Raw genomic sequence first — 14,114 nt, 5'->3', positions numbered from 1 at the left:
AGGAGTTCCTCCCGGAAATCCCTCAAATTGAATATTGGGAGCGCCTAGAAGCATCTGTCACCAAGTTGCAAGAAGCTGTGGATTAACTGAAGGAAGAACAGCAAAATCAAAACAGCATGCTCTGCAAACTGCTTAGAGAACAAGAAGAGCAAGGGCGTGAACTGAAAGAATTAAATCGTCAGAAACTATCTCTTGAAGGGCCAAGCACTCCATAGACTAAAGAGGCATCCACCTCCCAAATTCAAGGTTGTTGAGTTCTAATCTTAGCCTTAAGTCTGTGATAATTGTTCTTATTTGAATTTTACCTTAGAAGTTATATATGAGTAGTAGTAATTAGTATCTATATTTTGATTTTATCTCTAATTAAGCTATAATTTATTTTTCTCATCATCATTAAACATGAATAAAATAGCCTATTTTAGCTAGTCTTTTTCTTTTGTTTTCATTAGAATTATGCACTTTCTTGAGCTACAAGCAAGCTAATTGAGTAGATTTTCATGTTTCCCTTGATTGAACTGAATTATGCACTTTCTTGAGCTACAAGCAAGCTAATTGAGTAGATTTTCATGTTTCCCTTGATTGAACTAACCATATATGAATTCATGCCATTTCATGAGGTTTTGTGCTATATTTGTTGCATATTATGAAAGATTGAATATCTCATGATTTTGAGCATAGCTTTGATGAGTTTCGTTGATTCATGATAGGTGAAGAAAGCTTGGAAAAAGGTTGAAGCAAAGAGGAATGGCTAGAAGTGAAGAAAGGGATAAGTGAAATTGAACTTGGAGGCATGAAGTTAGCCCCAACGTTAGCCCCCTAACTTGGAGGCTAACGTTGGGCATGAAGTACTCCCTGGGCTCCCCACGTTTGAGCCAACGTTAGCCCCCTAACTTGGAGGCTAACGTTGGCAAGAGAAATTTCCTCCCTGGGCCACCAACGTTTGCGCCAACGTTAGCCCCCTAACTTGGAGGCTAACGTTGGCACATGAGTTATAAAGGGGGAGAAGGCCAACGTTTGCGCCAACGTTAGCCCCCTAACTTGGAGGCTAACGTTGGCACCTCAATTACAAAGGGGGAGAAGGCCAACGTTTGCGCCAACGTTAGCCCCCTAACTTGGAGGCTAACGTTGGCACCACTAGCACTAAGCAAGGCCAACGTTAGGGTCAAAGTTAGACCCCTAACGTTGGCACCAACTTCCAAACCAGAAAATCATGCTTGCTGCTATGAAAAGTTAGGGTCAAAGTTAGACCCCTAACTTTGACCCTAACGTTGGGACCAACTATGGCTAACTTCAAAACCGGTTCAATTGGTTCACTTCGGTTCTTCTTCAAACTTCAAGAGCAATCAACCAAGGCCTCTTTCAACCCAATTCCACCAAGAACAAAGGCCCAACTCAAGGCTTGAAGATCATTTTGGAAAGTGCATAAATAGGATAGAATTCAAGTTATTCAGGGAGCTTTCTTTTTAGAATTTCCATAATAGTTTTCGGAGAGCTTTTGAACTTGAGAGAACTTGAATTTCTTGTTTTCATTGCTTTCAATTTCATTTTACATTTGCCTTGGATCTTGGATTGGAGAATTGAAGAAATTATGTTTCAATCTCAATCTTGGATCTCTCTGTTTCTTTACTGTTAATTGAATTCCATTTCCGGTTCATTGTTCTTCATCTCTTTTCTTTGCAATTTACAATTTCCTTGCTATTGTTCTTGTTGGATCTAGGAAGGCATTGAGATCTAGACTTAGTTTTCTAGTCTCTGGGTCCTGAGATCTGAATTTCTCATTTCAATTCCCTGTTTATTACTTTTTCTGTTCATTTACTTTACTGCTTCAAGATCCGGTTCAATCCCGATTCCCTTTCCCTCTTCTGTTTGATGCAATTTAGTTTTTCCTTGTTTAAATTCTGCAAATCCATTCCCCAATTCCCTTTACATTTCAAGCAATTTATATTCCTTGTACTTTAAGATTCCGCAATTTACATTTCTTGCACTTTAAGTTTCTGCTATTTAATTTCTTGTTCTTTAAGTTTCAGCAATTTAATTTCCTGCTCTCTTTAAATTCATGCAATTTACATTCTGCAAGTCACAAATCACCCAACCAACACTTGATTCGCTTGACTAAATCAACCACTAAACTAAAATTGCTCAATCCTTCAATCCCTGTGGGATCGACCTCACTCCCGTGAGTTTTTATTACTTGATACGACCCGGTACACTTGCCGGTTAGTTTTGTGATGTTTTGTGAGGGATTCGTTTCTCACCAAAATATCTCATCAGGGCTAACGTTGGGGCTAACTTCTTGCTTCCTGGTTCAATTTCACTTATTCCATTGTCCTCTCTTCACTCCTAGCCATTCCTCTTTGCTTCAACCTTTCTCCAAGCTTTCTTCACCTATCATTAATCAACCAAACTCATCAAAGCTATGCTCAAACTCATGAGATATTCATTCTTTCATAATATGTAACAAATATAGCATAAAACCTCATGAAATGGCATGAATTCATATATGGTTGATTCAATCAAGGGAAACATGAAAATCTACTCAATTAGCTTGCTTGTAGCTCAAGAAAGTGCATAATTCTAATGAAAACAAAAGAAAAAGACTAGCTAAAATAGGCTAGGATGACTTGTCATCAGTTAACTAAGTGGGAGCAATAACAATTCTCATCACACCTGATAAGGATAACTAGGATGGGATTTCCAGTTCTCATACCTTGCCAAGAGTTTTTTAGTTATTAATTTACTTTCTTGCCAATTTATTTTCCTTGTTCCCTATTTCAAAAACCCCAAAAAGATACAATTTTCATAACCAATAATAAATCATACTTCCATGCAATTCCTTGAGAGATGACCCGAGGTTTAAATACTTCGGTTATCAATTTTATTAGGGGTTTGTTACTTGTGACAACCAAATTTTTGTACGAAAGGATTCTTTGTTGGTTTAGAAACTATACTTTTAACGAGACTTTATTTGTGAAAATTCTTTACTGACAGAAAATCTAGTTTGTCAAAGACGGTACAGAAAAAGTCCAATTTGCAGCAGGGAGAAGATGAAGAAATCATGAGAAACCAGTTTATGCCTTCATCGTACCACATGAGGAATAGGGTTGTGCAACCATCATACCACGACGAATTTTTTAGAAAATTTTGTAAGTTACAACAAGGTTCACAATCAGTGATGGAGTACCACAAGGATTTTCTATATTTGATGGACAAGACAAATATTAAACTGAGTCCTGAGGTCCTTATGGAATGAGTTTTGTTTGCATTATGCGAAGACCTTGCAGCTAAAGTACAACGCTACCGTTATGAGACCATAGAGGCTTTGGTCAAAGTGGCCATCGACATAGAGTATATGCAACAATTTATCGCAACTTGGCATTCCAAAGGAGCATGAGGATTAGACAAAAGTCAAAGTTTCTGATTTCAAGAAGGATATTATAGATCGACATAAGAAGAGAATTTCTTCTATGCTTATCTTTCATTCTTCTTCAAAGCCAGAGATGGAAGAATTTGTTAAGTATGCTGTAGAGGGTGATGTGTCCTTGGAAGATTCAAAAGTGCAGAAATTCTCAACTGGGTCCTTAAGATGTGAGTAATTTGAAAAACATGAGAGAAAATAAATTGAGAAAGAGAGTGAGTGTTTGAGTGAAAAGAATTTATATTTGATTGAAAGCAAGAGTTTTGAGAGAAAAGAGGAAACTAGTGAGCGGGATGAGTCAATGAGCGAGAAAGAAATTAAGAGCAATAATTACAATTGTGAGAGAAATCTAGAAAATTCTAGCTTAGACAACAGTGCATTAGTATCATTGAATTCCATAGAGTCCTTAGTTTCTCATACATCTAACCATGAAATTCCTAGTGTTTTTATATCAACTCTCCTAGAATTTTTAGATTCACTAGTCAATTATGCAGCCATTAATATGGATAAAAAGGAAAAAATACAAATTGCACACTTTGGACAAGATGGTGAAATCATGATTGGAAAGATTGAACTTGCACACATGAGGGACATAGGCACAATTCAGTGGATAAAGAAGAGCCATCAAACAATGGTATTTGAACCCAGAGATTGGGTTTGGATTCTTTGTAGCGAAGAAGAGCTACTCATTCAAGATTCGAGGACGAATCTTTTTGAAGAGGGAGAGGATGATACATATTCAAGAGGGCATTTTCGTCATTTTAGAGCTAAGGGACAAAATGGTAATCTCGTCATGTTCAAAAATATGAATACTAGAAGAATCATACATGCCGGTCTTGGACATCAAGGAGACTAAGAGTTCATCTCAAAAATAGTGGTGCTGAAAATGGCGACAACTCATAAGGCCTATTGGGCAAAGTCAGGATAGTAAGAAGCCTAATAATGCTTTTCAAATTCAGTGGTAGACATAATTTATTATTAATTTTCGAATTTTTAGGTATTTATTTTAGTTTGTTTTGTTGTTAGAGTTTGTTGAAAGATTTGATTTACTTTTGATTTGCTTAGTAGTATTTTTAGGGATTTTAAATTTAAATCAAATATGATCTAATCTAATAAGATTAAATTTAATTTAAATTAGTTATCATATCTTTATGATTTTAAAATTTAAATGAAATCTGATCTAATCTAATAAGATCAAATCTGATTTAAATTAGTTATCCTATCTTTAGGAAATTTAAATTAAGTTATCTTATCTTATTTTTTAGTTAGTTTGTTATGGGGCCTATTTAAACACCTTTGATGAGATAATTTACACAACTTTTTATGAATAAAATTTTCTTAGTGCTTTATGCACGTTTTTTAAGTGGGATTAAGTGAGGTGAGTGATTTGCTTCACTTGTTGCATGAAGAAGATTGAAGGATCCAACACTAAGGTGATCTGCTTGGTGGTCTCTTTCCGTTTTCATCCCTCTTATCTAGGTTGTCAAGGATAAGTACTTTGAAGGTCTAGTAGACAAAACCCTTCCGATGACTTAGGTTGCTAGTAGTCCATTTATCTATCCTTTTATGTTTCCACTATGTTCTTTGGGATGTGCCCTTTAATGAATAATCTTTATCTATTGTGATAAAACCCCTAAGTCCCGATCAATTTCTTATCAGTTATTGAAATTGAAAATTTGGTTCCCATGAAAACCACTAAAAAAAGGGTTAGAGGAGCAGATACCTCCATAGAAGATGAAAAACCAAGAGCCGATTGGAGGGATGATGATTATAGAGTCTCGTTCAATTTCAAAGCTAGAATTTATCAAGAATTTTACACTAACATGGGCATTGAAGATTCCCTCTTATTTCTTTTGTTGGAATTTTTCTCATATAAGCTCGGTTAACGTTCATTTCTTCATTACAAGCATTTGAAGATCAAGATGAAGAGAAGAATGTGAAGAAGATTTTTGAGGTTTATGGTTGATATTGAAGAGGTTAACAAAGGGTTTCTGTTTTGAACGCCAAAAAGTTGAAGAATTATGGATACAAGGGTCATTGGATGAAGAAAATGGATGCTTAATTTGAAGCAAAGAATGGCAAAACAATCAATTACAACAAAGAATCAATCGATTGAATAGAAGAATTTTGCAATTTGGTTACACAAAGTTGCAGACGATTGATTGACATCACAAATCGAAAACTTAACCAATCGATTGGTGGGCTTAGGCAATTGATTGAATTGGAGAAAATTTCAAAATTGGAGAAATTGGTTACAGCTAGTCGATTGGATATCATTACCAATCCATTGGAAAGATCTTAACCAATTGGCTGGTGTATTTCTTCCTCGTGGCTTCACTCACTCAAACACATTCAAACCTCCATTAAATCCTAAAAGCTCTCTTTTCTCCTAAAGATCTCTAACTTCTCTTTGGATTACCTTACAAAATATGAACACCCATCACATACAAATCACATATTCATATTCCCGCATTCTCCTCTACAAAACCCACCAATCAAAATTCTCAAACCATGCCTAGAACAAAGAACCTTATGAGGAGGTCAAGAGTGTAAGAAGTTCAATTCAACCAATGGCAAAGTGGTTCTTAACTTAGGCTAGGTTGCATCACTTTCTCGAGTATTTTAAGCCAAGAACAATGGCCACTCCAAAGCATATAGAAGTTCAATTCATACTTGCAAAATAGCCATCTTTCTTGTTAAAAACTGACACTTATATAATTGATTGGTTAAATAGTGTAAATGGAAAAAGTACTTTTGAAAAAAATTAATTTTTTAATAGACAAGGTATTGTTGGCTTTTAGAAAAAACAAATAATTTATTTTTTTAATAAAATATTTTTTTAAAAAAAACATCCAAACATGTTTAAAATTTAATAAAAGTGTTTTATTTTTAATAAAAAAATTTATCCAAATAAGCCAATCCAAACTAACACTAAATTTATTAAATTATTTTTCTTTATTCTTGTCTCTTTTATATTAAATTTACATTTTAAAATGATGTAAAAAATATAACTCCTCATAAATGTTTGGGGGTTTCTTTTGTGCATTTATTTATATGGTTTATCTATTTTATATTTTTAGAAATTAATTAAAAATATTTTATTAAAAATATAAAATATTTAAATTTTTAATGTATTTATTTTGTATTTATCAAATAAAAATATTTAAAATTTTTCAATTTTTAATAATTGTTCTTGCTAAGATTGGCCGGTGTATAACTCGTCTGTCGATAAATGTCTTCAAGCTTCTTGTCGAGATGAGTTATACGTCGGCAAGAAGAGAACAAGGGAGTGGGTACCTGCAAAAGACACTCCGACGCTCAACTCAGTAAGTATTTAAGAAGTATAAGAATAATTCTATGAATATAGAATGTAAGACATGAAATAAAAGTTATCATGTGTTGTGTGTAATAATTCTATGAATATAGAATGTATGACATGAAAATAGAACTTATCATGTATTGTCAGTTGAGATTAGATATAGAAGGTTCCTTTTATAAGCATAGAATTGATGAATGATATTCATGTTATGACCGTTTGGTCATTAAGATTGAAATGATGGTCATTAAGTTGGTAATGAAGCTGTCGGTTACAGAATGAATGATAATTAAGACTGAGTTATAACTTATAATACACAATCAAGAACGAGTTATAAAGTGACGGATCATAGTCCCCAAACTTTGTTTGCCGATCATATGATCCAGGCTAAGCTTAGAAAATAAAATAATTTATAACTCGGTTAAAAGATAAGTGAATAATGATATGGTGAGTCCCCAAGCTTAGTCGGGTTATTATGTCGGAACTTATTCAAAAAATAATTGAGTGATAAGAGTCATTCAATCAAGATAGTTGTGTGGGGATACTTTTCTGCTTAAGAACAATTTTAGCATTTGATTGTATATAAACTGAAAAGTTCAGAGATAGACATCCATTGACGGAATCGATTGTATGATCCGAGGATATAATGGTTAATTGTCTTGGAAATTTTTCTGGCCCACAACAACTTATTGATAAATTTCTCGTTCAAAGCAATTAGTTATTGAATATTTACAATTTATAGTGAAGGTCTGACATGAATAAGATAAATTGAGAAAATGAATAGGTATAAATTCGCAATATATGTTGAATAATATATATTGTAAAAGTAAAATAGTTCAAAGTAAAAAAAATATACCTTGAAAGTTGATAATTGTAGACAGGACGACATATATGAATGTCATACATGTCAAATGTGAATATCTGAATTTTGTTTTGTAGGACATGCTTTAATTTGATAATAAAGCAATAAGTTAACAGTCATATAATAATAAAATAAATTTTGTTTATCTTTGAGGTATATTTCTTCTGCAAAAGTAACAAATTTGCATGTTTGTAACTCTTTTTTGTTTAACTTGCTGCATTAAACAAATAGTAAATAACTAATAAATTAGTAAATATTAGTTACAAAAAATATAAATGCAAAAATATGTTGAATAAAATATATAATTTTACTTGTGTAAATAGAGAACTTTGAAAAAGTAAGCAAAATTGATAAGCGAGTTTGTGTTCGGATTGATTGAAAACCAATTTTTTTCCGGATTGGTTGAAAGCCGAGTATGTTCTCGAATTGATTATGACATGTGAAATATTATGATACGTTAGATTAAAATTTGATAAAATGTATTAAATAAAATCTTAATCAAGATTATTGAAATTGGTTCAAAAATTTGAATGTAATTCAAGTTTTATGAAACTGAGGGGAGTAGGAGTTATTTTACTCGCTCCCCACACACGGCGCCAATTGTTCTTGCTGAGATTGGCCGGTGTAAAACTCGTCTGTCGATGAATGTCTTCGAGCTTCTTGTCGAGATGAGTTATACGTCGGCAAGAAGAGAACAAGGGAGTGGGTACCTGCAAAAGACACTCCGACGCTCAAGCCAGTAAGTGTTTAAGAGGTATAAGAATAATTCTATGAATATAGAGTGTAAGACATGAAATAAAAGTTATCATGTGTTGTGTGTAATAATTCTATGAATATAGAATGTATGACATGAAAATAGAACTTATCATGTATTGTCTGTTGAAATTAGACATAGAAGGTTCCTTTTATAAGCATAGAATTGATGAATGATATTAATGTTATGACCGTTTGGTCATTAAGATTGAAATGATGGTCATTAAGTCGGTAATGAAGGTGTCGGTTACAGAATGAATGATAATTAAGACCTAGATATAACTTATAATGCACAATAAAGACCGAGTTATAAAGTGACGGATCATAGTCCCCAAAATTTGTCCGTCGATCATATGATCCAGGCTATGATTAGAAAATAAAATGATTTATAACTTGGTTAAAAGATAAGTGAATAATGATATGGTAAGCCCCCAAGCTTAGTTGGGTTATTATGTCGGAACTTATTTAAAAAATAATTGAGTGATAAGAGTCATTCAATCAAGATAGTTGTGTGGGGAATACTTTTCTGCTTAAGAACAATTTTAGCATTTGATTGTATGTGAACTGAAAAGTTCAGAGATAGACATCCGTTGAAGGAATCGATTGTATGATCCGAGGATATAATGGTTAATTGTCTTAGAAATTTTTCTGTCCCACAACAACTGATTGACAAATTTCTCGTTCAAAGCAATTAGTTATTGAATATTTACAATTTATAGTGAAGGTCTGACATGAATAAAATAAATTGAGAAAATGAATAGGTATAAATTCACAACATATGTTGAATAATATATATTGTAAAGGTAAAATAGTTCAAAGTAAAAAAAATATACCTTGAAAGTTGATAATTGTAGACAGGACGACATATATGAATGTCATACATGTCAAATGTGAATATCTGAATTTTGTTTTGTAGGACATGCTTTAATTTGATAATAAAGCAATAAGCTAACAGTCATATAATAATAAAATAAGTTTTGTTTAGCTTTGAGGTATATTTCTTGTGCAAAAGTAACAAATTTGCATGTTTGTAACTATTTTTTGTTTAACTTGCTGCATTAAACAAATAGTAAATAACTAATAAATTAGTAAATATTAGTTACAAAAAATATAAATGCAAAAATATGTTGAATAAAATATATAATTTTACTTGTGTAAATAGAGAACTTTGAAAAAGTAAGCAAAATTGATAAGCGAGTTTGTGCTCGGATTGATTGAAAACCAATTTTTTTTTTTTCGGATTGGTTGAAAACTGAGTATGTTCTCGGATTGATTATGACATGTGAAATATTATGATACGTTAGATTAAAATTTGATAAAATGTATTAAATAAAATCTTAATCAAGATTGTTGAAATTAGTCCAAAATTTTGAATGTAATTCAAGGTTTATGAAACTGAGGGGAGTAGGAATTATTTTACTAGCTCCCCACACACGGCGCCAATTGTTCTTGTTGAGATTGGCCGGTGTATAACTCATCTGTCGATGAATGTCTTCAAGCTTCTTGTCGAGATGAGTTATACGTCGGCAAGAAGAGAACAACGGAGTGGGTACCTGCAAAAGACACTCTGACGCTCAAGTCAGTAAGTGTTTAAGAGGTATAAGAATAATTCTATGAATATAGAATGTAAGACATGAAATAAAAGTTTTCATGTGTTGTGTGTAATAATTCTATGAATATAGAATGTATGACATGAAAATAGAACTTATCATGTATTGTCTGTTGAGATTAGATATAGAAGGTTCCTTTTATAAGAATAGAATTGATGAATGATATTCATGTTATGACCGTTTGGTCATTAAGATTGAAATGATGGTCATTAAGTCAGTAGTGAAGGTGTCGGTTACAGAATTAATGATAATTAAGTCCGAGTTATAACTTATAATTCACAATAAAGACCGAGTTATAAAGTGACGGATCATAGTCCCCAAACTTTGTCTGCCGATCATATGATCCAGGCTAAGTTTAGAAAATAAAATGATTTATAACTCGGTTAAAAGATAAGTGAATAATGATATGGTGAGCCCCCAAACTTAGTCGGGTTATTATGTCGGAACTTATTCAAAAAATAATTGAGGGATAAGAGTCATTCAATCAAGATAGTTGTGTGGGGGATACTTTTCCGCTTAAGAACAATTTTAGCATTTAATTGTATGTGAACTGAAAAGTTCAGAGATAGACATCCGTTGACGGAATTGATTGTATGATCCGAGGATATAATGGTTAATTGTCTTGGTAATTTTTCTGTCCCACAACAACTGATTGACAAATTTCTCGTTCAAAGCAATTAGTTATTGAATATTTACAATTTATAGTGAAGGTCTGACATGAATAAGATACTTGAGAAAATGAATAGGTATAAAGTCGCAACATATGTTGAATAATATATATTGTAAAAGTAAAATAGTTCAAGGTAAAAAAATATACCTTGAAAGTTGATAATTGTAGACAAGACGACATATATGAATGTCAAACATGTCAAATGTGAATATCTGAATTTTATTTTGTAGGACATGCTTTAATTTGATAATAAAGCAATAAGTTAACAGTCATATAATAATAAAATAAATTTTGTTTAGCTTTCAGGTATATTTCTTGTGCAAAATTAAACAAATTTGCATGTTTGTAACTATTTTTTTGTTTAACTTGCTGCATTAAACAAATAGTAAATAACTAATAAATTAGTAAATATTTGTTACAAAAAATATAAATGCAAAAATATGTTGAATAAAATATATAATTTTATTTGTGTAAATTAGAACTTTGAAAAAGTAAGCAAAATTGATAAGCGAGTTTGTGCTCGGAGTGATTGAAAACCAATTTTTTTTTCCGGATTGGTTGAAAGCCGAGTATGTTCTCGGATTGATTATGACATGTGAAATATTATGATACGTTAGATTAAAATTTTATAAAATGTATTAAATAAAATCTTAATCAAGATTATTGAAATTGGTTCAAAAATTTGAATGTAATTCAAGTTTTATGAAACTGAGGGGAGTAGGAATTATTTTACTCGCTCCCCACACACGGCGCCAATTGTTCTTGCTGAGATTGGCCGGTGTAAAACTCGTCTGTCGATGAATGTCTTCGAGCTTCTTGTCGAGATGAGTTATACTTCGGCAAGAAGAGAACAAGGGAGTGGGTACCTGCAAAAGAGACTACGATGCTCAAGTCAGTAAGTGTTTAAGAGGTATGAGAATAATTCTATGAATATAGGATTTAAGAAATGAAATGAAAGTTATCATGTGTTGTGTGTAATAATTCTATGAATATAGAATGTATGACATGAAAATAGAACTTATCATGTATTGTCTGTTGAGATTAGATATAGAAGGTTCCTTTTGTAGGCATAGAATTGACCAATGATATTCATGTAGTGACCGTTTGGTCATTAAGATTGAAATGATGGTCATTAAGTCGGTAATGAAGGTATCGGTTATAGAATGAATGATAATTAAGGCCGAGTTATAACTTATAATGCACAATAAAGACCGAATTATAAAGTGACAGAAATAATAAATTTATCATTTGAAAAGGCACATGTTAGCTAAACCCCTATTTATAAGACTCTTCTACTATTTGAAAGTTTATCATAGTGTTTATATTATATATTCAATTCACTCCTCTTGAATATTGTGATTATTAACTAACAAAACATAAAAATTTTAGTTGAGAAGCACATGAATTTTAGTTAAAAAATTTTGTTTAACTATGCAAATTTATTAATTGAATGATACAAGAAAATTTAGTTAAAAAACATAAAAATTTCCATTAAAAAACAAAAATTTTAGTTGTATAACATAGAAATATTAATTGCATAAGAGAGAAATTATTTTAGATTGTATATATACTAATATTTTAGTTGAATGACACTAAAAGTGAAAAAAAGAACATTTAGCTAAAAATATGCATAAATTTTAGTTAAATAACACAAAAAATATAATTTAAATATATTTTTTGTATTCATCGTAAAAAAAATTGTGTTTGATTTCTATGTTTCTCTTCAAAAAATTGATGTGTTCATCAATATAAAATTTTTGTATTTGTTATCAATAATTTTCTGTGTTTTCTTTTAGTTATGTTTCTTTTCAAAAAATTATGTTTACGCTAAAAATTTGTATATTTATCACTACAACATATTTATATCTATTTTCAATAATTTTTTGAATTTTCTTTAATTTCTAGCTATGTTTTCCTTTAAAAAATTGTATTTAACCTTAAAAAATTTCTGCACTTTTTCGCAATAAAGTTATGTATTTTTTCCCTACTATGTATGTATCTCTTCAAAATATTTCTATATTTATTACCACAAAAGTTTAAGTGTTAATCGTTAATAAATTTTTGTATTTTTTTCTAGTCAGTTATGTTTCTCTTAAAAAATGTGTTGTGTTTACCTTGAAAAAGTTTATATGTTTATCATCAATAAATTTATGTGTTGTTTTCCTAAGTTTCTCTTCAAAATTTTGAGGTTACCTTTAAAAAAATTCTTTGTTTGCTGTCGATAAATTTTTGTATTTCTTTTTCATATGTTTTCTTCAAAAATTCTAAAAATATAAAAAAAATCAAATAAACAAAGAAGATACATGAGAAGAAGGAGAAAACATAAAAGGAAAAAAAAATAAGAGAGAAGGAGCAGTAGGAGGAGAAAGAAGAATGTTTGGTCACCTAATATTTCTGATAGGATAAACCGCAAAAAATATTACCTGAAATTTTTTCGCAGAAAAAAATGCCTTCAAATTTTGTTATCGATGAAAATGTCCTCAAATATAGTTTGTGTTGTTATCTTATTGATGAATCCACATTTCATGGTAATTATTTGCTCTATTTGGGTGGATTTCATCAATTTTTTCTACACTTATTCAATGAAATACCATAGTTTCATGATTTCTTCGTAAATTGTACTTGAAAGTGAAAACATGCTTTTTAGGTCTTATAATTGCTAAATTTTATCCACTTAAATTTCATATGATGCCTTGATGTGTTTGCTAAGTGATTTCAGGTTTTCAAGGCAAGTATGGGTTGAAGAAGTGAGAAAAAGAGCATGCAAAAGGGAAGAAGCCATGGAGAAATGGAATTTGGAAGATTTAGCATTCGTGCGTGCGTACAAGCAACGCGTGCGTGCACGCAAGTGCGAGCTCGGTGATGCGTACGCATGACCCACGTGTACGCATGGAAGTGAATTTTGCCAGGCGACGCGTACGCGTGACCTACGCGTACGCGTGACCCGAGTCACATGAGCTCATTAATGTAAATCGCTGGGGGCAAATTATGGGCCTCCAAAACCCAATCCAGCTCATTTCTGAAACTATTTCAACCCCAATTCAAGTGGAAGCAAGGAGGAGGCAATTAGGTTTAGCTCTTCTATGCTTTTCTCTTAGTTTTCTAGAGAGAGAAGCTCCCCCCTCTCTCTAGAATTAGGTTAGGTTTAGTTAATTTGTCTTTAATTTCAGTCTTTAATTCTTGTCTTAATGTAGTTTCCTTTATGTTTTCATGCTTTCATGTCTTTATCTTCTTTATTTCTCTTGTTATTTCCTTTCTTTTGTCATTTTTATGTTTATGGATACTTTTGTTAATTTCAATTTTAATTAATACAATTTATGTTTTATGTTCATTTGTTGCTTTCTTTAGTTGTTGTTATGATTTTCTTGTATTTGGTAGTTAGATTTTATTTTTAATGTAATTTAATATTATTTTATTTTCATGCACACCAAGTGTTTGATGAAATACTTGGCTTAGTTTTTACATAGTTTTTCTTCACTCTTGGCTTG

Source organism: Arachis ipaensis, chromosome B05 (genome assembly GCF_000816755.2).
Source record: "Arachis ipaensis cultivar K30076 chromosome B05, Araip1.1, whole genome shotgun sequence".
Classification (NCBI taxonomy): Eukaryota; Viridiplantae; Streptophyta; class Magnoliopsida; order Fabales; family Fabaceae; genus Arachis; species Arachis ipaensis.
Note: the sequence above shows the minus strand (reverse complement) of the source record.